The 25,497-nt window shown below is 44.6% G+C and overlaps 1 protein-coding gene and 1 pseudogene across 11 annotated transcripts in view; one reads left to right on the forward strand and one right to left on the reverse strand.

Moving 5' to 3' along the window:
* The window catches only part of Carmil1 (capping protein regulator and myosin 1 linker 1), a 279,258-nt gene that overhangs the window by 44,530 nt on the left and 209,231 nt on the right, over positions 1-25,497 (forward strand).
* On the reverse strand, positions 15,598-23,888 carry LOC148000143 (small ubiquitin-related modifier 1 pseudogene; annotated as a pseudogene).

Here is a 25,497-nt window from a genome sequence, read left to right on the forward strand (position 1 = left end):
ATGGTGTGTGTCTGCAGGCTTCCCTGGGCATATAGGAGATGCTAGTGTGGGGTTGACTTTCTTGGGCTGTTTCTTGCATGTTCACGTAGTGCCAACTTGAGATCTTTGCTGTATTGATGGACAGTGACTAGGAACAATACTCCAGGATTGATTGACATTCTCACCTATTCTGGAGGGTGAGATTCCAGTGTGACAAGTTGGCTGCTGGAGAAAGCCTCAGCGTGCCAGTGCTCAGAACACTGCTGCCTGGTACTCTGCGTGCAGCAGCACCATGGCGAGTTGGAGTATCTGTTTGCTTCTCTGTGGGCTTGTCTTTGTCCAGACGATGGGAGGTGTAGACTCCTAAAGCTACAAGAGACCCTTTTCCATATTGTGAGTACATAACAGAATTTCTGTACCTTTTAAAAGCTGCTACTCCACTGAGTATACACGCCAGCCAACTGTAAATGGGCATTTGAATTGTGACCTCCTCACGGATATAGTTACATTATTGTTGTTATTAATTAATAATAATAATTATCATTATTTTAAAGATAGGGTATTCTGTAGCTCAAGCTGACCCCAAACTTCCTCTGTAGCTTCAAGGAGGGCCTTGAACATTTGCTTTCTCTGTCTCTACCCCAAGAGCTGAGGTTACAGACAAGAATTATGGTGCCCAGTTTCTGTAGTGCCAAGGATTGAACCTAGCACTTTGTGCTACTGCGTACTCCACCAACTGAGCTACAGCCTCGGCCATGAGTGCCTTTCTTATGAACCTGGCTTATCAGTTATGGAGCTAGAATTTGAAACAGGAAACCGATTCAGCCCAGATTTGACCCAAAAGGATATCACAGTGTCTTTGAGGAGAAAACAGGTTTCCTTCAAGAGCTATGGTAGGGATAAGCAGAGATTGTTAGGTGACCTGAATTCAGTTCTCTAAACTAGGTCTTGAAGGGGCATGGGAGTATGGTAGACTGTTGTGGAAGAGTCTCTGTAGGGCTCTGGATCTGAAGGAAGATGAACTCCATTCCACAACTGGAAGTCGTTAGGAAGTGCAGGGAGGAGATATAGGCAGAAGCATGGAAAACAGCCAGGGGAGAGAGGAAGGGTTCAGGCACATACACTGAAGAGAAGACAGTGTTCCTTGAAGGCCAGTAGAGTCATGGAGGCTTTAGAACAGCCACTGAGGAGATCGACAGTGGTTTTGAGGATTGCTTTCTCTCTCCTTCCCCCCTCCCTCCTTCCCTTTCTTTTTTGCTCTCTTCCTCTCTGATATTTCCTCTTCATCCTTTTTGTTTCAAGGGTCCTAGGCTGGCTTTGAACTTCTGGTCTCCTGTCTCAGCCTATGTCCCAACCATCCATCATTCATTCATCACTTTATGTAAGTTTCTGGGATAAGCAGAGGATAAGAAGAGGCCTTCTCTCATCGGGGAGGGAAAGGCACACTTTGTCTCAGGCACCAGTTCCTCTGAGCCTTGTTTGAATATGCTCAGTTTGCTCTTGGACATCCATGATACCGATACTGAGAGATAAAGTGGTCCCTATCTGGTTGGGGGGCAGCCACAGAGATATGAATATTTGCCAACATGAGGCACGAGCATTTGTTTTGTGAGAGCATTCACTTGTTGCCACGAGCTGTTCAGTCTGGAAGGATTTGTGCCAAGTCATCTGCTGTGAAGGCTGATAGTTAAGTACCTTCAAGATGGGGTGGAGGGGAGGGGAGTGAGGGGGTTGGGGGGATGAAGGGGGTGGGAGGGGAAGGAGGACTCACTTCCAGACTAGAAGGCTCCGCTTTGGGACTGTTGCTAATGGCATTCTCCCTTCCATAGCTCTCGCTTGCTATCATTTTGACAGGCTGGGAAGATAACGTGTCTTAAAGAGACTGACTGAAATATCCTGACAGTCTGTGTGATTTCATCAGCTTGAAGTTTGGTTACTGCCCCTGTTATATGGTTCTTCATTCATTTACTTACCCACTCATGTATTTAGTAGAGCTGTATTCAGCTGCCATGTAGCAGCAAGAGAGACAGATAGTGACTAGATCTTAATCTCTTTTACGTTGCTGTAATAAAAGCATCCAAGGTTGGGTGCTTGAGGAAGGAAGAAAGGTTTATCTACCTCAGTTTTAGAGGGTGCAAAAGCTCTGTGGAGGGTTTCTTGGTTGGTGGTAACTCACTGAGGGAGGGAGCAAAGTTGGTGATTCAATGGCTTGCTGCTGGCTTTTTTATGTAACAGTTTGTTCTGGAGAGCTAGGTAGTTGGGATCCCAGAGGAGAACTACGTTAATCATTTTCAAGAGCACCACCACCAGAGATCTAAGGATTACCCATTAGGTACCATTAGGTATGCATCTTAAAGGTTCCTCATCTTCACCCTGAGAATCAGGCTTCTAGCTTGCACAGCTTAGTGGGACAGGTCACCTCAAACCTGCCCCCTCTAACTACAGCACTCGCACACACATGCTGCTTGTTGGTAAGGCCTAAAACCGACCCCAAATTGTATGTTTGGAGCAGGAGGAGGAATGTGTATAGTAATCATATGTATGGTACCACGCCTGGCTTTTGACACGGAGCTGGGCATCCAAACTCAGGTCTTCAGGTTTGCATGGCAAGCAATTTATGGGAACCATGTCCTCATATTCTCAGCCCTATTACTTCCTACTTTTTTTGGTTTTGTTTTTAGAGACAAGCTCTCATGTAGCTCAGACTGAACTTAAACTCCTGATTTTACGGCTTCCTTGTGCTAGACAGAATTGTAAATGTGTACCATCATGCCTGGCTTGGAGTTAGCTTTTAAAATTTATTATTGTTATTATTATCTGTATGTGCATGTGCTCTCACATCAGTTTTTGTGCACCTCATGTGTACTGGAGCCCATGGAGGCCAGAAGAAGGCCTCAGTGGGTTCTCCTGGGACTGGAGTTACTGATGGCTGTGAGCTTCCATGTGTGTGCTGGGAACTGAAACTGGGATCTTCTCCCATCCTTGGAGTTTAGTTTCAAAAGGAGAAAGTAACTGGATGTGATAGTACATGTGCAGTCCTGGCATCTGGAAGTCAGAGGCAGGAGCATCAAGAATTCAAGGTCATCTTCTACTACTAGGTGAACTTGATGTCAGCCTGGGCTACACGAGACACACACACACACACACACACACACACAGAGAGAGAGAGAGAGAGAGAGAGAGAGAGAGAGAGAGAGAGAGAGAGAGAGAGAGAGAAGAAAACAGAGGAGGGAGGAAGGGAGAAAGGGAGGGAGAGACAGGGTATATAAATGACTAAGATTGAGAATGAGCTATCAAGGGTCAGAGGGACAATGCTGAGAACCAGGAACATTGGCTTTATCTGTAGAGTATCACGAGGGACCCAGTGGTGACTGGGCCCTGGTACCTTGCAAAGCAGAGTGGGTAATGAGGCAGCCTAGATATCAGTGACCTCCTGAGCGGGTCAAATTAAAATTCAAGGGTCACCTTGACTTTGCAGTAGGAATTTTACACTAGAAGAACCAGAGTCCCATGGCCCCCTGTCTTGTATTTAGTAGTTTTCTAAACATGAAGGTTTCATTGATTTCTCTGGCTCCCGTCCAGCTGCCACTGCTGCGCGCAGACACACTAGATGAGCATTTTGTTGTCTTCGAAAGGAGAGCATATGGCTTCGACAGCCAGTCATAATTTCACTTATTACTCTATTTGAGACGACATCCTAGAGAAAACAGAATGTCCTGGTAACTAGCACAACAGGCTATAATAAGCACGATCCCTGTCCACTGTGTGGTCCTCCATGTGCTTCCTACATATCTGGAATCTGGTGTTTTGGGATTGACAGTCAGTCACAGAGCTAATCTGGCCCTTGGCAAATTTGTATTAATGAGTATGAAAAGTTAACTTTTGGCCTCCTGAGCTGCTGTTTAAATGGGGTTGTTGTGTTTTAATTGTTTTGACACTTTGGGTGATTATGGAATGCTGGGGCTCAGGTGGGACAATCTGGGGGTAGTGAGTACTCTCGGATATGGTTCATGCTTGATTTGGGGTCTTTGTAGGTATTTTGTTAAATCGTTGTTGTGAGGCAAGTGTGTTTTCAACTCCTGCAGAAGAAGAAACCAGCTACTGAAGGTAGCTACTATCATCACCGTGGCTATCCTCACCTCACAGTGCCAAGGAGAGATTCCTGGCCTAGCTCATGCTAGTGATTTTTACAGTGTTAGGGATGGAAGCCACGGACTTGTCCATGCCAGGGAAATGATCAACCATTAGGCTCTGTCCAAGAAATGCCTGTTTCAATTTAGGTCTAGTGGTAGGGAGTGCCTGCTTGTGATCCCAGCCCTTGGCAAGTTGAGTAGGAGGTCAGGAGTTCAAGGCCAGCTTTGGCTGAATAGTAAGTTTGAGGCCAACCTGGGCTATGTGAGATCTTCAACATAATGGTCAAGAGATGACATGCTTAGAAATTCATGCAGCCAGCTCCTTGCCTCTGTAGGTTTCTCATCTGTGGATGTGACCAACCATAGGTCAAAAACCGTGTATATACATTTTTCTTATCATTATCCCTGAAATACTGCAGTTGAACTTGCATCTACAGTGTGGATTTTTATTACATCTAATGATGATAACATAAGCCATTTATACCATATTAGTATTATAAGGAACCTAGATAGGCATTGAAGAATGTCAAGGAACATGTTAAATGATATGCAGACTGCCATTTGAGATGAGGGCCTTGAGATTTTGTCTCTGAATCAATCCTCTACACATACCAAGCCATAACTGTTCCCTTTGTGAAGAATAAGGGTGAGGAACTGCCTGATAAGAGACACTGCTGTTATGCAGACTGAGTGTGAGGGTTTCATAGGAAACCCTGGGGGAAGCTGAAGAGAGGATTTGAATTGGGCCCACTTACACACATACGTCTGTGAGAGGCAGGAGGACTAGCAAGACTGTTGCAAGAAACCAACAACAGAAAACGAAAGCGTTTGATTATGTTTTTAGTCACAACAAGATGCAGATTTCTCCTTATGCCAGATGGATTGTTTTCAAAGATTCACAGACTCTCAGTCGGTCTTTATGTGGTTTGTGCACGTGTGTATTTGTGTTTATGTGTGAACTTATGAGTGTGTAGATGTGTATGGCCCCTGTGTACATATGTATGGATGTAAGGCCCAAAGTCTTACTTGGTCATTCTCTACTTTATTAATTGAGGCATGATTTCTTGCTGAAACCCGAGTCTGCCAATTCTACTTAGTCTAGCTAGCTGACTTCCCTCAGTGTCTTAGCAACTAGGAGAGGAAATGATTTATTTCAGTTCACAGCTTATAGTATACCATTCATAGAAGTCAGAGCAGGAGCTGATGGAGAGGCCATGGAGAATCCCTGATTACGGGATTGTTCTCTTGGCTTGCTCAGATTGCTTTTAATAGCTCCCAAGAACCCCAATAGCTCAGGGATGGCTCTGACCACAGTGAACCGGGCCCTCACACACTGATTATCAATCAAGAAAATGTACTCACACACTTGCCCACAGGCTAGCTGGTGGAAACAGTTTTTTCATTTGAGGTTTCCCTCTTCTAAAATGATTCTGGTTTGTGTCAAGTTGACATAAAACTAGCCAGCACACCTGGGGATTCCCCTCTCTCTGCTGCCTGAATGCTGGGATTGTAAGGGTCAGACACACTGAAGGACTGTATGTAACTCTGGTCTTCACTCCCATGTGAAGTGCTTTATCCTCTGAGTCTTCTCTCTAGCCCAGTCTGAGTGTTTTGAATGGTGGGGCTGAGGAAACCAGTGAAAAGAGGCTGCTCTGTGGATGCTTGACACTTGGGAAGGCATTTTCTTCCTGTGGGAGAGTTTCTCATATCATCATTAACGAGACTGACATTCTTTGTTAAGTTATTTGATAATGAACATGTAGAAGCATATGATCCTGTTCAGTACTGAGTACTCATGGCTAATAAAAGCCAATTGCAAATACTGGGGAGCATGGGGGTGGCCTAAGATCAGAAAATACGAGTCAATGAGGTAGCAGAAAGCCAGCGCCTCCCTCTGTGGTTCTGAACACCCCTGGAATGCTCCATGACAGGGTCAGGCCATTTTATTGCTGCTAGGAAAAGGAAGATAAGATAAGAGGAATCCGATTTGACCTGTATAGCCATGTGGGACATAACTACCATGTTGTTTGCTGTGTGACCTTGGCATGGATTCTAAACCCTATGGAATAAACAGAGTTCTTAAGGTACACAGCCAAGGGACTGGGAAAATGGTTCAGTGGATGAAGTGCTTGCCATGCAAGCATGAGGACCTAGGTTTGGGTCCCAAGCATCCATATAAAAAGATGTTCTCAGTGATGTTCATCTGTAAGTTTAGAGCAGAGGACGAGGACCCCTGGGGGGTTGGCTTACTGATAAGCTCAAGGTTCAGTGAGAAACTCTGCCACAAAGTGTAGCTAAACACACACACACACACACACACACACACACACACACACACACACACACACGCACGCACAGAGAGAGAGAGAGAGAGAGAGAGAGAGAGAGAGAGAGAGAGAGAGAGAGAGGTTGAGAGAGAGAGAGAGAGAGAGAGAGAGAGAGCTGAAGCCAAGTGTTTGCTATGCCCAGACTGTTTTCTCCTAATGTTGGATTCTTAATATCTTGTGTTTATTTTTCGTGATGGAAATTCAACTCGAGTATTTTATTTTTATACACCAAGAAAATGTTCTATCATGGACTTAAAAAGCTCTCCTACTTTGTTAATACTATTTGAGAAGTCTGGTATGTCTCGGCTAATGGCTGTCTAATGTCTGTCTACTTTAACATGTAGTTCCCTTTGTTCTGTCTTGGGGTATTGGGATCCTCCTGTCTTGCTGCCTCTTCAGGCATGCTTCTTCCCAGCAATTTTATTATCCCCTGTGTGATCCTGAACATTCCTTCTCTCTGGTCTCGTATACGGTACCTTCTACCACAATGAGCAGTTCTCATGCCACATCCGCCACTTCTCTTTGGTACCTTCTGCTTTTGTGACTAGCTTTCTATGAACTGGGGTTTTTATAAGACAGGACTTTGGCAAAGAATGCCAGTGCTGCGTGGGTGGGTGGGGTACTGTGAGTTGGATGAAGCTGTCGAGGGTGCTGCAGGTAAGCAGGTGGGTTCTGAATGTAATCTTCATGTTGATGGTTTTTCTGCAGCGTGGAAGTGGGGGAAGACAGGAAAAGAAACAGGGGTGGTTGGCTCTCGGGGTATTTGAGAGGGCATCATTGTATAGTTTGCGCTGGTCCTGCAACTGAATTGATCTTCTAGTCCCTGCTTCTTTTAAAAGTGCTGTGATGACATCCCCCAAGCCCAGCAATTTTCAGGCTTCGATCATTTGTGATTATGAGTTGTGCTGAGATGGGGAGAGGAACAGATTAGGGGAGGGAGGAAGAAAGCCAAGCACCTGAGACTTTTAAATGGGAAATAGTCATCACTCAGGCATACCGAGTGCCATTTAATACCCTAGAGCTCAGGGTACAGATCTCTTCCCATCTTCCATATCTGTACCCTTCATGAGTATACACACACCTTGCATGCATGTGCATGTACTCCACACACTTTGGAAGGGAACATGTCTCGACTGCTGAGACCATAGGATCCTTGTGTGGTTTTGGCTTCCCGGGCTGCAGAGAAGGTGATGATTTTGTGTCCATGGCCTCATGGCCTCATAGCCCTAGTTTTCAGGCTATAGGTGTCCATGTGATCTAAGCAGGTCTCCTTCACTGGGTCTTTGGAAATACAGCATTGGAGAGGTAGTACACATCTCTGTTTTTTGCTGTATGAAGGAAACCTCTGAAGAGTGGTGAGGAGAGGCTTACCGAGGCATGTAGACACCAGAGAGTCTTGTGCTCCTCTGATGTGTGCTACACTGAATCTCTTGAAAAGTCAGTGCAGCACTATGTTAGATACATAAAACTTTGGTTAGCAATTTTAGAAAAGAGTTTCTTGATGGCTGAACATTAAACAATTTATATCAGGCATGCATCCTGCTGTGTAAGGCAGGTTGATGTGCAGTGTCTCCTGAAGTTATTTGACAGTGAACGTAGTGTGTGTGTGTGTGTGTGTGTGTGTGTGTGTGTGAGAGAGAGAGAGAGAGAGAGAGAGAGAGAGAGAGAGAGAGATTGATAGAGACAGAGAGATTGAGAGATTGAGAGATTGAGAATGTCAACATTTAAAGTGGTTTCCTTCTGGGCTGGGTGTGGTGATGCACACCTATAGTTCCAGCGTTCAGGAGGCAGAGGCAAGTGGATCTCTGTGAGTCCATGGCCAGCCTGGTCTACCAAGCAAGTTAGGGACAGCCAGGACCATTACACAGAGGAACCCTGTGTGGGAGTGGGGGTGGGTGGGGATGGGGTGTGGTCTTCCTTCACAGGCTCTTTGAACACACCGTGGTCAGTGGAACAGCTCATGGGGGCCAAGCGATGCTGGTGTTAAAGAACAAGTTGCAGCTCACAATAGTGACCTCAGGCAGTAGTGTCTAGAGAAGTGGACTGGGGTATAGAGGGCCTTCCTGCTTGTGGGGATTCTGGTGCCACAGAGAAACCTGGTTGTTCCTATCCTCATACAAATTCACAGTGTCAATTTGCTGTGCTGGAGTCTGAGGCTGGAGGATTGCTTGATTCCTGAAGACCGGCCTCAACAATGTAGCTAGAGCCCTTATGCAAAAGTGCTGTTTAGAGAGGGGGTCGTGTGAATGAACAGCTTGGTGTCTCTCTTCTCTTGGCTTGAATTGGGCAGTGGACGAATTGCATTTTCCTATTGTGGATTCTGGTTTCTCTTATATTTTTGGTTGTGAGCCTAGCCTTTAACGGCTGAGCCATCTCTCCAGCCCGGATTCTGGTTTCTCAGCCTACTTACCAGTCACGTGTCCACCAGACAGGAAATGCAGTAGTATATCGAGTTCCGTGTTCTCTGTACTCTTTCCTCTAGTTGACCACCTGCCGCTTTCCCAAATCCTTAGTTGCCAAACTGCCTCCCTCACATCCTTCCAACTCTCTCCTCCTCTTCATCTTCCCCTTCTTTTGCTTTTTGGCACAGGGTCTCCTGCAGCTCAGTGTGGCCTCTGACTATACAGTAAGATGACCACGATTCTTACCTCTGGCTCCCAAGTACTGAGATTGTAGGTGTTTGCCCCCTGCTCTGCTTCTGTGGGTTTCACATTTCAGTTTTTGATTGCAGCTTGGTCTTCTGCTTGGGACTGTGTTCCTCAGCCTTCTTCTGCAGATGGACAGTTAATTCATGGAAGCCCTGAAAGCGTGCCAATCTGTTGATTTGATTTCCATGCGAGTGCGTACATAACAGTGGCTTGAAATAAGGATGTGTACAATAGAAAAATAAACCAAGGTCTCTGAAAAGTCTTTATTCTGGAAATCAGCATGAAGCATTTTCCATTTTGTTGCCACGGTTGTTAAAACTATGTAAGTCCTGAGGATGTGGTCATGCTATTTTTCATCTCCTAGATTTTTCTGAAACTGGACTTGAATGTTACAATTGTTTAAAACCAGCTAAGAGAGAAGAGAATAGGATATGATATTTTATTGATTCTGACACATCCCAAGTAAGAAGTGACATTGGGGACAATTTATACATAAAGAGGTCCCATAGTGGGTTTCTAGATGCATTGTGGAGAGCCAGTCCTTGGAGACCCTGTGAGCTGTCCACCTCCCCATGAGGTGTGGCCTGCCATGTGCAGCCCCTTGTTTTCTGACTGCCTCTGCTTTCTGCATTGTTGCAGGCCACTGGGCTCACTGGAAGATGTAGAAGCCCAGCCTCTCGCGCCTGCCTGGCTCTGCAGTCTGCTTTACTACTGTCATTGCTGGACTCTTTGCCACTTCTACTACCTCAGTCTAGCCCATAGCTGCTTCTCAACCTGCCCTCTGCTTCCTGGCTCTCCCTCTGTTACCCACACCCCCTACTCTGGGAAAACCCCACCAAAGCTTTCAGGTCCTTCTTGGCCTCTCCCTTGACATGCTGTGCTCTTCTCTAAGCTACTCCATGCTCTGTGGAACGTGGTTTCAGGCTGTGCCTTGCCCAGGCAGCTGTATTTTCAGTTGTGCTGGGTGGTTTTGTTGTTGTTGTTGGTGGTGTGTGTGCGCACTTGAGTGTGTCATCTCAACACAAGCTCAGGTCATCTGGGAAGAGGCAAACTTAATTGAGAAAATGCCTCCATCAGATTAATCCGTAGGTAGACCTGTGGGGCATTTTCTTGATTAATGATTGATGTGGGAGGACCCACCCTATTGTGGTGGGGCTACCTGTGGGCAGGTGGTTCCCAGGTAGTATAATAAAACAGTCTGAGCAAACCATGGAGAGCAAGTGTGTGTCCTTCCTCCTTGGTTTCTGTTTCAGTTCCGGCCTCCATGTTTCTGTCCTGCTTGAGTTCCTGCCTAGGTTCCCTTCACTGATGGATAGGATGATGAATAGGATGGGCAAGCCAGATCACCACCCTTCTCCCCAAGTTGCCTCTGGTCATGATCACTATCTTAGCAATAGAAAGCAGACTAGGACACAGGGTGAGTATGAGTGTCATTTCCATAAACAAACAGCTTCTGCTTGCACACTGTGAACCAGGAGGCACAGACAGAAGTAACTTACACACATAAGTAACAAGGCCTCACCAATGAACTTAATGATGTAGATCGGGAACACAGAGGCACACAGGCATGACATGAGCATGTTGGAAACTTGTGTATCAACTTTTGAACATAGAAGACCAGTGAAGGGTACAACTGTTTCACCTGCCTCCAAAGGAGTGATACAATACTTTGGGACAGGGACACAGTGACACTCGCTGACCATCTGGTGCTTGTGTCATGGGATGGGATGGACAGGTGACAAATTTTCAGCTGTCCCTACGGTATTAGCTCACCACCCTCCCCTCCAATCTCAGTCTAAAGGTATTGCCTTGCCTTAGCCTGTCTTGCAACCCATCTTCCTCTACTTGGCCTGCCATGAAGGGCTCTGTGAACCAACTTCCAACCACTTCCTGATTAGACTTATGAGTATCTCTTCTACCCACCACAGTGATTCTCTTTACATCTTTTTGGTTCTTGTCTCTGCTGTTAGTAGTGTCTTTCATGCCTTTGCCATTCTGTAACCACGTATCACTGTATGAAGTGTCCTGTATGATCTTTGAGTTGATATTAGTAATTGACCTTGAAGTAAAAAAAAACAAAAACGAAAAACCCTGGGATTGCCAATGGGCTCACTGGAAGGACAAGTCAGCATTCCTTACTGAATCATCACCAACAAAACTGGAAAACTATGAAGCTTGTGAATGTCTTATCCCATAGAGACTAACATTATGGAAAGAGACAAAGGTGTCCACTTATGATTCTGACACAGAATGCTGCCAGCATCCTCTTGGCAGACTGTTTGCTGTCCTCACAAGGTCAGAGTTTGGCCTTCATGCTTATAGGTTGTATTGTTCCATGCCTAGAATACCTTTCTTCCTGTTTCCTCTGATCCACCTTTCAGCACCCGTCTCTGCTAAGCCCATCATGTTATGGCCCCTCCCCATCACCTTCCTTGAGCTTGAGGATGACTTGATACCTTTCAGGGGTATTAAGGTGGCCTGTGGTCCCAGACTATCTGCAATCAAGCTTACAGCTGAGCTATAGTGGTAGTTAGGATGCACCGAATTCAAGCATGCTTTTGTTCATGAAAATGCCTGTTCAAACAGCCCATTATTTATATTTAGATGTATTAATAAATTTTATTAAACTAAACTCTATTCTTGTTTCATTTTATTCTGTTTTTCCTGTTCTGGGTCCTGGGTATTAAACTGGGTTCCTCCATGCAAAGCACATGCTTTGCCGTTCATCCCCATCACTGCCTTCTTACTTGGTTTCTTGAAACAGGATCTTGTTATCCTGGAAGTTGCTATGTATATCAGGCTGGCAGCAATCCTCCTGCCTCTTGAGTGGTTGGCTCTATTTTACAGTAATCCCACGTAACCTAGGTGGCTTTGAATGTACTATGTAGCCAAAGCTATCTTTGAACTTCTGATGTTTAAATGTTAGGCTTATACATGTGTATTAGAATGCCTGGCTGGGCTACAGACTTTTCCACTTAAAATTCTCTTTCAATTAACAAATTTATAATTTTTGCATACATATCATGTAGAAACTCACTGTATACTTATTCTAATAAGTGAAGTACTTAGCCACAAAGCAGTTATGTTGGAGTATGATGTCATAAGGCTTAAAGACTTAAGGCTTGATGACACAAGGCTTAAAGGCCTATGTTGTCTTTCTGCAATTAATAGTACCAGTCACCCTGTGCACTGCTGTGCTTCCTTGTTATAATTTATCTGCTTGCAAGTTAGTAAATGCCTTGCTGCTTAGTGGTATTAATTTGGATGTTGGCCATTTAGTTTCCAAATGTTGATCATATACATTTGTATTTAGTAATGTGCGTTTGATATTTCTGAACTCTTAGACTTCATTTCTCCTTCCCTCCCTCCCTTCTTCCCTCCCTCCCTCCCCTCCCTGCCTGCCTGCCTGCCACTTTCCCTCTTGCTTGCCTCAGGGTTGGTGCTCAAACTCAGAGCACTGTGCATGCTAGTCAAGCGCTCTGCCACTGAGTTTTGCTGTCCGACCTGTTTTTTTGATACATTTCTGGCTCATTATGTACTTTACAGTAATTGATCACATATCTTGCAGCCTGTTGACCTCACCCCTATAGGATGTAAGCATGCTAGAAGAAAAATGATCTAGGCCAAGTCTAGAAAAGTAGCCAGAGTCAATTGAGTCTACACACAATGGTGCAATCAGCCAAGATCCTCCGAAAGCACATGTCCACAGTGGCCCTGCTGACAGCTGATATGTATGGAGTTGTTCTCTGAGAAGCTCTATAGAGAGAGCGCCAATGTGCAGGGTAATTATGTCAGCTGTGGGCCAGAGCCTGCTCAAGTGCAGTGAATGAGGCCAGCCACAAATGGGGACAGCGCAGTGAATGATTCTTTTGTCACAAGGTAAAATCAAGTACTAGAAAATGTTCTTTTTTTTTTTTTTTTTTCTTTTTTTCGGAGCTGGGGACCGAACTAGAAAATATTCTTTTTTTTTTTTTTTTTTTTTCTTTTTTTTTTTCGGAGCTGGGGACCGAACCCAGGGCCTTGCGCTTCCTAGGCAAGCGCTCTACCACTGAGCTAAATCCCCAACCCCGAAAATATTCTTAACAAAGGTGTGGACATAGCACTGTGGAGAGTGTTGGAAAGTTTTCCTTCAGTGACTAAGGTTTTGGCTCAATGAAGCTAGATGTTCCAATAATGTATTTATAGAGAAAGGGGTCCTTGTTACTTCAAAAGTCAGTTTCCACTAAATCTCTCTTCAGAGTGCAGCTTAATGTCCCTTGGTAGGACTAAAGGAAAGCTGGTTTATTTCTGAGACAGAGCTTCATGTGGTGCAGATGAGCCTGCAAATTGCTGTGGAGCTGAGGATGATCTTGAACCTGTGAACCTGCCTCTCATCTCTGGGTACTGGAGTTATGGATATGCATCACAGGCCCAGAGATTTATTTTTTTTTTGTTTTTTCTTGTTGTTGTTGTTGTTTGTTTTAAACACATATTTATATCACAACATATGAACATAGAATATATTCTCTGTCTGATCACTTTCAACTGTTGGGATTTATAGACTAGGCCTCATTTGATTAGAGTGTATTAATTTTGGTTGTATGCCAGTAATAATGGCGTCACTTATTTAGGGTTGACTCTTAAAGAAGACAAAGACTTGTAGGCTAATTAGTGCAGATTTATTTTGCAAACTCAGATCAAACTGGCCATCTGTCTTTGAAATGTCACTGTTAACCACAGACATTGTCTGTCACAGGCATTGGTCACAGTAGTAATCCTCTGAAGGCCAGGAACTGCCCACACTATAAGTTGACAATGATTACTTATGTGCATAGGGCTGGGGGTGTGGTCCTGTGGTGAGTATGGTGTGGAGCCTGAGGATTAGCAAGATGATGACACCGTAGGTGAAGACCAGTGCCTCCCAGTCTGTCAACTGAGTTCAGTCCCCAGGATCCACATGGTGGAAGGAGAGAAGTGACTGCTGCAAGTTGTCCTCTGACCTGTTCGGCGTGTGCTTGTGCGCAAATACATAAACAAACTGTAGACTGTAAGACTAACAATTGTAAAGAATGCAGAGCAAGCGTTGTGAAGTGACATATCCCCAGCCCCTCAGAGTTTAGGAAAATGTTAAGTAATTCTGATTCAGGCTCAGATGATCCAGTGACAGAAGATAAGGGGAGCTATCCAAAGGGATTTGACAATGGCAGTTATCATCTGAGTTGAGATCTGAGAAACACCTGTGTAGAAGTCTGGCCCGGAAGGCCTCCTAACAGCAGCAGATGTTTGCACACTGTTACTAAGTGCTGCTGAGAACAGTTCTGGGTTCTTGGCTGACAATAACTTGATGCAGCTGGTTCTGTCCTCATTGCCCTGTCACAGAGAGGCAAACCAAGGGACAGAGTAGTTAGATATTTGATACACCTACTTAAGTAGCTGACCTGGAGTTTAAATCAAGGTCATTTGATTCCAGAGAGATCTGAGACTTGCAGAAGATAAATAAGGACCAAAACCAACCAACCAACCAAACAAACAAAAATTACTAAAGGAAGATTTCTGAACTGGGTATTGTGCCAAACACCGGGAATTCCACGATTCTAAAGGCCAAACCAGAAAGGTGGCAAGTTCAGAGCCAGCCTTGGCCTCTTAAGGAGCTAATGTTAAAAACCAACCAACCAAGCAACAAAGCCTCCAAAACCAAAACCAAAAGAAAATGAAAAAAGCCACAAAAGAAACAAATAAGCAAACAAACAAAAAACAACCCACCAAACTACACAAGAACAGAATACCTACTATGTTAAAAACATACATTTGAGAAGTAATAAAGATGTGGTTTTATTAAATGAATTTATTTTCAACAAGGTCTTTTTTTCTTTTTCCTGTTGCATACACTTCTGTATGAGTAACTTTATTATTAACTGCTGATGAAGATTAGAACTTTCCTGGGACCTTCTGACAATACTGTCTTGCTCAAGACTCTTTCTTTCTCTCCAGTGAAGCCACCTTTGGAGTTAGCTGTTACTCTCACTGTATCTGTCACCTTGACTACAAACATGATGTTCTTTTGGTCCAGACCCTCAGATTTTAAAAGTAGCTTCAAGCTGAGAAAAAGTCATTTTCCAGTTCGTTTCTATGAAAAATCTCCATCTCCCACTGAAAATCATAGTCCAGGAGTGAAGCAACCACATGCCCGAACTGCAGGGCCATTGAAAGGCCACAGGGAAACGCCCGTTGGTCGACCTTTTTATCATCACAACCCTGAAAATGCACAGTCCTGGAAAGGGTGGCCTCTCTGTGCACACGTGAAATCTCTTAAAGGAAGAAGGGCAATGTTAAGGGAGCTGAGGTCTGATCACCAAAAATCAGTACAACAAAAACAACCAATAATGAATATTGAACACTAGGATTCATATTACCAGATGTTCTAAGAGATGGAGTGCCAGTATTCAATTGTCATTTTGAACACCACATTATAAAAGAACTATTTTTAAGAATAAAAAAGGATTGAGGGAAAAGGAAAAAATAAAAAAAGAATTATCTAAACCATCGAGTGACCCCCGTTTGTTCCTGATAAACTTCAATCGTGTCTTCTTCCTCCATTCCCAGTTCTTTCGGAGTATGATTATCAGCAATTCTCTGACCTTCAAAGAGAAACCTGAGTGAATTCATTGGAACCCTGGCTTTGACAGTGTGACTCTGAGTTTCTTGAGATGTGCTGTCATTTTCACTTTGAAATGTATCTCACTGCTATCCTGTCAATAACTTTGAGTTTAATGTATTCTCCTTCCTTCTTATCTCCTAAGTCCTCAGTTGAAGGTTTTGCCTCCTGATCAGACCTGGTTATGGCGGATTCACCCAGGGGTCCCCACACCACAGTGGCTTCCAGCAAGCAGAACCACACTCTGAGGTTTATAAATCCATCTCTTCTCCTTCAACAAGGTCTTGCTGTGTAGCCCAGGCTGGCCTCATAGTCCAGGCTGTCAGAGTACCAGGGTTACACTGGGATGACAGGCATGTGTTATCACTCGTGGACTCAGTGAGAACTCATCAGTTCTCATATATCCCGGATTGACTCTAAACATGATATTAGGCAGGACGATCGATGATAAAACTGGGATAGGTTTGCCATCACTTCCCAAGTGCTGGGAATTCTTGTGTGTGTCATCACATCCAGTTTTAATTGGTGCTAGGGATCAAGCCCAGGGATTCATACTTGCTTAGGCAAGCAGTGTAGCCAGCAAGCTCTACCCTGACTCCTTATTTAAGGACCTTAATAGACTTCATTTTCAGGGTCCTGAGAATACTTTAGACATAAGGCTATGGATCCAGTTTAGTGGTACAATGTTGCCTAGTGTGTATGAGGCCATGGCTTTAGTTTCCAGTCCTACAAAACAAACAAAACGTTTGGGATACAGAATGTTTGGCCATAACCATGCTCTCCAAGGAAACCCAGAGAGTGAGGTTAACCCTGGAGAGGTGAGAGATGAATGACCCATGCTCTTGAAGAGCAAAGGCTAGGAAGATATGCCTTTTTTTTTTTAAATACACACACACACACACACACACACACACACACACACACACACACACACACACACGCCAAGCTTACCCTATAGCTGTCAGCAGGTTTCCCACCCTTGGGAGACTTGACTGTCATGGGAATATCTCAGACAGGATAGGAACACACTAACTCATCAATCAGGTCATTGAAGTTCCTTGTGAGGAAGCAATTTGTGTATATAAGAAACTGGACCATGGGGTTGGGGATTTAGCTCAGTGGTAGAGCGCTTGCCTAGCATGCGCAAGGCCCTGGGTTCGGTCCCCAGCTCCAAAAAAAAAAAAAAGAAACTGGACCAAACATTTGTCAGGCTGTTTGGTTTCTCATGGGGAAAGGTCATTTAACTCCCATTTCCATAAGGAGAAAGTTCAGTTCCTTGAGGGTGGGACTACTTTCCCAAGGCCACTCAGCTGCCTGGTGATCTAAGTAGGCCAACTTTTCCTTCTTTTCTCTGCCCTTCTTTACTGCTGCTCTTGCAGAGTGAGGGTGGGGCCTTGAGTTCAGATCCCAGCTCTGCCCTGATCCTGTGACCCTCATCCCTTTACTGAAGATAAAGGCTGAAGGAACTGAGGGCTGAATTCATGTCCACTCTTCCTTCTAGTTAGGCCTTTTAATGATCTACATAGTTCAAAAAACTTTATTTTTGAGACTGTCTCACTGTGTGTTTCAGGCTGCCCTTGGATTCAGAAAGTCCCTGCTTTAGCCTCCTGAGTGCTGGGCTTCCAGACATGTCCCACCACTGTCAAGAGACTCCCCTGTGGTTCTGGGTGACTTTACAAGGACATTGCTTAAAGTTCCAAGGCACAGGAAGGATTCAGGGCCTCAAAGAACCCTTCCCGGCTCTAAACATTTTGAAAATGATGCTCCTAACTTTCCTGGTGTCCCAGTTGTGAGAGCAGTTTTCTGTTGCTGTGGTAACCACACTTCAGTAGCCCTGTCAGGAAATATGATGGCACTTCTGTTTAATCTTGTTCTACAGTCATGAAGTAAGGACACAGCTCCTTTCACAGAATCCTACAAAGCGTATGGCCTGTAATGGTTCTCCTCACTCTGATGTCTCAGGACCTGCAGAAGAGTACAACTTCCTTTTCTGGCATCACCCATTTCCATGTGTACCCACACAACTAGCTTAATAAGCCTTGAGAAAGATAAACATTATTATTATTACTTTTTAAAGAGGGTCTCATGTAATTTAGAATGGTCTCCAATCCTGCTCTCTACCTGAAGATGACCCCGAACAACTCCTGATATCCTGCCTTTACCTTGTAGACAGCATAGCAGATTACAGCACAGGCCACCATGCACAACTGCCCCCTGTCACATTGATCATTGTGCTCCGACATTAGGGACATAGCACTGAGCAGATCCCAGACACTGCACGTCAGTCATACTGTGCTTCCCTGGTCCATTCTCTTTGACAACTATGCCTCTGTAGCGTTTGTCCACAGACTTCTTCCCTTCCACTGTTTTCCTTTTCACTCAGAAGCAGAAATCATCAGAATACAACTTCCATCCTCCCCAAGGCCCACCTAACTCTTCCCTAGCTCCTGCCCTGTCTCCCTCCACTCATCCTTCCTGTTCCACTGTGGCTGCCCACCTACCCCAGCGCTGCACTCCCTCCTGTTTCCTTCTCTCTGTTTCCTCAAGGACAGTGCCACAGGAAAGTTTCCTGCTCTTTGTGCTGTCAGTTTTGCCTGAAGTCCCTCTGGCACCCAGGTTATTATTTTCTTTCATTAAATAAAAGTGCCTTCTCTAGATTCCGATTTCCTCTTGCCTCTAGCTAGTTTCTTTTTATCCTTTTCTGTCCATAGACTTTTTCATCCTCTTAAAGTCGACCATTTGAGTAGGTTGCTTGCACTCAGTGCCTGGTGTCCCCTCTCACTGGAGTGGCTTAGGCTGCATGCTCCATGTACTTATCTATAGTTATACTTTATCCATAGGATGAGGCTTCTATCAACAGCTCCCACCTCATCAGAAGCTCTTTATCCAGCCAGTGTTTTGGGCCTCAGTTGGGGTCTTTCAAACATAGTGGGTATTTTAGATACAGCTTGTCTAGCAGGGAAGCCACAGTCTCTGCTAATGCCTTGGCTTGTCGCCTACACTGTTCCTTCGGGGAAGTCATTGTAGGATCCTTTATTATTTTTTTAAAGAATTATTTATTAACTTTATGTATATGAGTACACCATATTTGTCTTTCAGACATACCAGAAGAGGGCATCGGATCCCATCACAGATGGTTGTGCGCCACCATTGTTGCTGGGAATCAAACTCAGGGTCTCTGGAAGAGCAGTCAGTGCTCTTATCAGCTGAGCCATCTCTCCAGCCCCTCATTGCAGCATTTTCACACCCCCTTTTAGCTTAGACTCTGTTTAGCATCTTCCCAGCCTTGTCATCCTTGGCACTGTCACCAAGGCCTGCCTTCCTTCCTCCCTTCCTCCCTCCCTTCCTTAAGGCATTTATCCCTTACTGTTTGCTGTAGCCTCACAGTGTATATTCTATTTATTTCATTCTTTTTTTCCTCGCCTACTGTATTATTTCTCAACGCCAAGGACCACTGGCTAGTCCACTACCCATTTTCAGGGCCCAGGGCACAGCTCTGGGCATCTTTTGGCTTAAATTCATTGTAAATCTTCCAGAAAGCATTTCTAAAGCCCACTATCGATCTCACTCTCAAGCTTTCTCTTAACCTGTATTTATTATCTATGTCTGAGTGAAGGCCATGTAATCCGTGTCACAGAGGCTAGAGAGGGTTTTACATTCACAGTGTAGCTCTGTTTGGAACCTTGTTGGCCTATTGCCTTCTTGTAAATCAGCAAATCAAAGGGGCCAGTCAAGTGGGGATGTGATGATGTCAGCATTCGGTGACTTCGTTATTTATGTTGTAGAGTCATTTTTTGAAGATCTGAATCTGTCTGTGGTGCAGTTGGCCACTGCTTTCATACTCCTTGCTTCAGTTCTGCCTCTCTTGTTTGGATAATGAAGTCTGCAGTGTTCCAAATGTGAGCTCATTTAGATTCTACAGTGAAAAGCTAGGGTGTTTGACAGCTTACTTAATCCAAGTCATTAATTATATTGTCTAAATGTAACTGTTCAATGTTTTACTAAAGTCCTTTGAATCCACGTTCTGTTTGCATTAGCAGTCAAGGGACAGAGCCCTGATTTTGACCAGTTTGCCAGGTTGTCCAGGCTGATCTGAATTCCTTGTATAGCGTAGGCAAGCCTGAACCATGTGGCAGTCCTCCTGTCTCAGCCTTCTAAATGCTAGGATTACAGGGCTGCTCTGCTACACCTGACTAAAGGTTTTCTGTGAGCACTGCTAGTTAATAGTGTGAGGTCCCGAGTCGGACAGAATGCTGGCGTAGAAAATCCTGACTAAGTGATCACCGCAAAACTGACTTTTTGGCTGAATCTAAGGCACATGCCTTTTAAAATGTAATTTAAATTTAGTGATTAAAAATCTCCCACTTCCACCCCAGAAATATTTTTCTTTTTGGCTCCTCCTCAGGAAACCTTATTAGATTCCCAGCACTTACACTGGTGGGCTCTACAAGAGCAACACGCATTGAATTAAGTTAACGAATGAGCCGTCTCTGCAGTCCCAGGTGGAATAACGTTTTTAGAAGTTAGTTGAGTTGGCCGGATAGCCATGGACCACCTTCAGACCTGACACTGTCTCCTAGCTGGAGTCCCGTTGTTTCTTTCCTGGGTATGCTTATCTGGTGCCTTCTTCCTCTGAGGGGTCTGCACCAGTCTCTGGGGACCCTGGAGTTCACAGTGCTTGTCTGAGGTAGTTATGTTGGAACCAGAATAAGCCCAGTAGAGTCTCCTCCCTTCCCTCCTCCCTCCCTTTCTCCCTCCCCTTGTGTTTGTTTCTGTGTGTGGTCTCCTATGCAATTATGTGTTCACAAGAGAGAAACTCGTGATGGATGGAGTGTTCTCATAGATTTCTGTCTCTCCAGATACATTATCTGTTCATTCTATGTAATCTAAAAGTTTTATGACAGACATATTAGCTTAGCATGTGTCCCTTTCAGGCACATTTTTGTTCGTATACAACTCAAAGCATACTATTTAAAGAATGAAGAGGAAGGAACACTGGAATTTTGGCATTTGCTGCTAGCAGCCTGGACCTCTCACCCAGAGCAGAAAGTATAAATGTAAGTCCAGAGCAGTCCTATTTCAGATCGTTTCAAAATTCTAACCACTGAAATTTAGTGACACATGGTATTTCCAGCCCTATATGAAGCATAGACCCCTGTTTACTGGGTGCTCTTTGTTCTAACCCTCTTAAACCTGGACTACCTCAGGCTTTACCCTGCAGAGCTTGAAATTAATGTGTGTGTGTGTGTGTGTGTGTGTGTGTGTATGTAAGTGTAAGTGTAAGGACAAGGTATATACCACCCTTAATGGTAGTTGCCGATCACATGCGGCTCCTTGAGTACACTGAACAGACCTATCCGAAATGTGATGTATCGTGAGTATAAAATACATGCTTCACAGACTGCGAAGAGAGAATGGGGAGTGTTTCATTGATTATTTTGTATTGATTATCCGTAATATAATTTTAGTTATGTGCAGTTAAATAAGTTAATATTATTACTATCATTCTTTTAGATTTTGGGGTCAGTTCTCTTTCTTTACTCAGGGTGGATTTGAACTTATTGTGCAGTCTAGGCTGGCCTCAAATTTGAGGCTAATCTCTTACCTCACTTTCTGGAGTACCAGGATTTCAGATGTAAATTTACATTCCTATTCCCTCCTTCTCTCCCTTCTTTTCTCCTGCCCTCCCTCCCTTCTTCCCTACCTTCTGTGACTACAAGACAGTTCAGACTTATAAACACACAGTTTTTGCCCTATGGCCTTTTCCTTTGTTCCGTGATATTCTAGGTCTCGCTATACTTGATGGTGAGAGAGAATTAGTCTGTTTGCCAGGCCGTGGTAAAGCACAAACATGAATGTAGGCAGTGGAGGTCTGTTTTTACGACTCTTGTGCCTCCTAAGTCCATGTTTACTGCTCATGCCAGCATCTTTGGTGTAATGATTAGAGGTTGCCTTTGCCAGTCACTGATACGTCAACTGATACAATATACAGACATTTTGGAGAGAAAAATGCCCCTAATAGATTGGCCTGTGGTCAAGCCGTGGTCCGTTTCTTGTTTGATGATTAATGTAGAAGAGCCCCTTTCTATTTGTGGGTGGTGCCACCCCTGAGCTGGGGTCCTGTTCTTGGAAACCTTCAGTGAAGAAACTGCTTGGACTTTTGCGTAGAAACATTATGGAACATATTGGGCTCTCTATTGGCCACATAGCAATGGCAGAGGACAGGAGCTGGAGAGAGGATCTACTCTATCACCAATGAGAAGGGTGAGCCTGCTCGGAGAGCCTGGCTTTAGTCACAGACACACCTCAGGTCATGCTTAGGATGTGACAGGTCAAAAGATCACCAGGGAAAGTGGCTGCTGTTTAACAGGATCCCGTCTGGACATCTGGCCTCTCTTCCTGTATACTATTGATTATTATATAGCCTGCAATACTAACAGAGGCATTATTATAGCGTGTGATTATTATTATATTATGTGTAAGCTGTTGTTATAGCTTTCTGGAATATGATGGGCTGGATGACTCTGACCATTGATTGATTCTCATTTGCTCATCTCAGTGCCCCAGGGGATAGATGCTCAGATTCCTGTTTTTCAGGCACAGGCAGTCAGTTAGGTGGTATAGCCTGACAGTGTGCAGAGGTGTCTCTGGAGACTAGATCCACACCACTCATTTTCTCACCTTTGTGTTTCTTGTTTTTTTTTCTCTTCTGTCACCTGTGGAACATAAACTCTCCTCTGAAGTGACATTTTCATTAAGGACACTGGGCCACATCACTGAGTGCTTTTTATCCCTCCAGTTTGAGTCAACTGAAGGATGTCTGGCTTGTCACTGTGGTTTAGTGGGACTTTGACTATGTGTTTTCTCCTTCATTGTTTCTTATGTACAGGTTTCCAATTTACAAAGTTTATTGTCAGCACTTGTAATGCGGGGACATTGTGTATCTCTCTTAAAATGTCAAAAAGACTTAAATTCAGCAGTGAGTGAGCTCATCCAAATGGGCTCGTAGACAGTTTAATTAATTCCATTACTCCACGTCTTAGTCCATTGAGTTCAGGATTGATCTACGTGGTTTTTAACTAGGGCAGTTTGGTCTACAGGGACCACCTCTCCCGTGGTTGTCACAGTCAGGTTTGAGATGCTAGCACTGTTAGATGAAAGATGTGTCTGCACTGGGTATTATGCTGGCAGATGCCCATAATCCAGCCCTCCAGGAGCAGGAGGATTGCTAAGAATGTCAGGCTAGCCTGGGCTATATATAGTAGACTCTGTTTCAGCACCCCTCCTTCCCATACTATCTGTGTATAGATCTCAGTAGTGCTGAGGCTGAGGAATGGTCTGGCAGTGTTCATGTGACAACTGTCTCTAACCACACAGCAGTGTGTATCGGGGCACTTGGCTTGCAGTTTCCTGGAACAATTCTGCTCTCCTGTGATAGAAACAGCTCCTTCCTGTTTCAGTCTCATCTGCCCCAGCAGGGGCTGGAGCCTACACCTAAAAGTCTTGTGACCAAGTTGCACTGGATAAGAAGGTAAATGTCAGCATGCTCATAGGGTGGAAAGACAAGTTTCTGATTTTCCTGTATTTGAAATAAAAGCATTCTTTACAACAGCCATGCCTCAAAGACTTAATGAGAAAGAACATTATCTTCTAATCACCGATGTTTCCTCTAACGTTCTCAGAGAAATAGCGTCTGCCTATGGACTGGAGGGTATATCCCCACATGGTGAAATGCTAGACTATGGGTTTCTGCTCACTTAGGACTTCATCTTCTTGGCTCTTTTAACCCAGACTCTCTTGTGGTAGTCACTGGAGAGCCGTCCTCATAAAGCTGGCACACATGCACCTAAAGGTATTCTAGAACAATCTGCATTCCATAACCCAACACCTTCTTCTTGGACATCTCTGCAGCCAAGATCCACAGGCAGATGATGATGTAAAAAAGTCACCTCTGGAAAGTGCCATCAGGGACATCTTGTGTGCTTCTGATTTGTCTTGTGAACAAACAGGGTGTGGAGCTGCCAGTGGGTCCAGTGCCTCACATTGCCCTCTGACCTGGTACCTGGATCCGCTTTCTTATGGCGTCCACATCGATCAAATCTGTCTCAGAGTGCTTCAGACACAGAGCAAGTACTGGAGACCTGTCATCTTGACCTGCCTGCAACATATAGGTGCAGGCTGGCCTCAAACTATCGTAGCTGAGGCTAGGATTCCTGGTGTTGTTCAACCACATCCAGTTTATGCAGTGCTGAGGATCAAGTCCAGTGCAATGCTGGCTAGACAGCACTCTGCTGAGTTACACCCCAAGCCGAATAATACCGACCCCCCCCCTTTTTTTTAAAGGTCCCATGTGCTTAGGCAGAGCATCAAGGCATCTGAAGTGTGTGGTTTGGGATGAAGGAGAGACAGAGACTTATCCACAGTGTAGCTAAGTAAACATTTCCCCCTAAGCTTTCAGAACTTCCTAAGATAGCGCCAGCTATGGGCCAAAGCATTCAACACATACTTTGTATTCTAACCACTATCCTGGCTACTGTATTTATGCTTTTTATTTTTGTTGTGTTAGTTATTATACTAATGGTTTCATTCACATAGCGCTCTCTGGAATCTAGAGGCCAATCTCAGATGTCTTCTAGCAGCTGGCTAACTTGTTCCTGATACAGCTTCTCTCACTTACCTGGAACTAGCCGAGAAGAATAGGCTGGCTTCAGAGACGCCTTCAGCCCCGACTTCCCATCTTGTCTGTGGAATACATTTTATGGCTGAATAGGGTGACCCATGTCTTTGTAATATTCTTGCCTGCTTCTTGTGTTTCTTGATTCTCACTTAGTACGAGGACCAGATTTCCTATTCCTGTGGGACAGCTGGTAAGTGAGTTCGCTTCAGTAGGATTAGACCATGCAAGCTTACTAAGTGGGGTTCAAAGTAGAGGTCAATTTTAATGAGTCAGGGAGGACTAAGGATTCTTGGTTGCAGGGAGTCAACTTCACTAGGCATCAACATATTCTCTGATCATGTTCTTACACAGGGCTGGCAGGAGCAGCATGCAAAGGCGTCTTTCCTAGCACCCATTCTTCCCTCTTCCCTCCATATTCCCCTAAGGATTCTCTAGTCCTGAACACACCTGGCTCCATGCTCTTATCTCAAGGGGGCTGCAGCCTGGCAGACTTCTTCAGCCCATGAATTCAGTGGTCATCAGCCTGGAGCCCTGGCTACCTGCCTGCCTGGCCACACACCTACTCGGGAAGGGTGCTTTCTCCTCAGGCTTTAGGATGTGGTATAGGAGAGTGAGGTTCTTCCTGGATCCTTTGACCTCCTGCCTCTACCTCCTGAGTACTGGGATTAAACATGAGCGCCACCATGTCTGCCTGGCCACTGACTTTATAGATAGGTTGTGGCTCTCACTGCAGAATAACTACTTCAGTGGGCTTTTTAGGGCTGTGATAGATACTTTGTTTTAAGAGTGCTTTATTTTTTGTGTGTGTCAGCCTAAAACATTATTGTCAGTTACTTGAATTTTTTCCAAAGGGGTTCGCCTCTAGAATGAAACAGATGAAACTGGTTACATGGGATTTTCCAGTGGGGACTGGTGGTGGTGAGATTGCTTGTGCTTTACAATCAAGATAGCAGCATTGAGGACATAACTCAGACCACAGCACTTGTGGCTTGTGGCATTACTATTTTAGCTAAGGGGAAGCCTTCAAAAGCTGGTTTTGGTCCACAATGACTTAAAGGCAAGTTTCCTAATGCAGGGAGGCCAATGATGCAAGATTTTT

Source organism: Rattus norvegicus, chromosome 17, assembly GCF_021556685.1.
Source record: "Rattus norvegicus strain SHRSP/BbbUtx chromosome 17, alternate assembly SHRSP_T2T, whole genome shotgun sequence".
Lineage (NCBI taxonomy): Eukaryota > Metazoa > Chordata > Mammalia > Rodentia > Muridae > Rattus > Rattus norvegicus.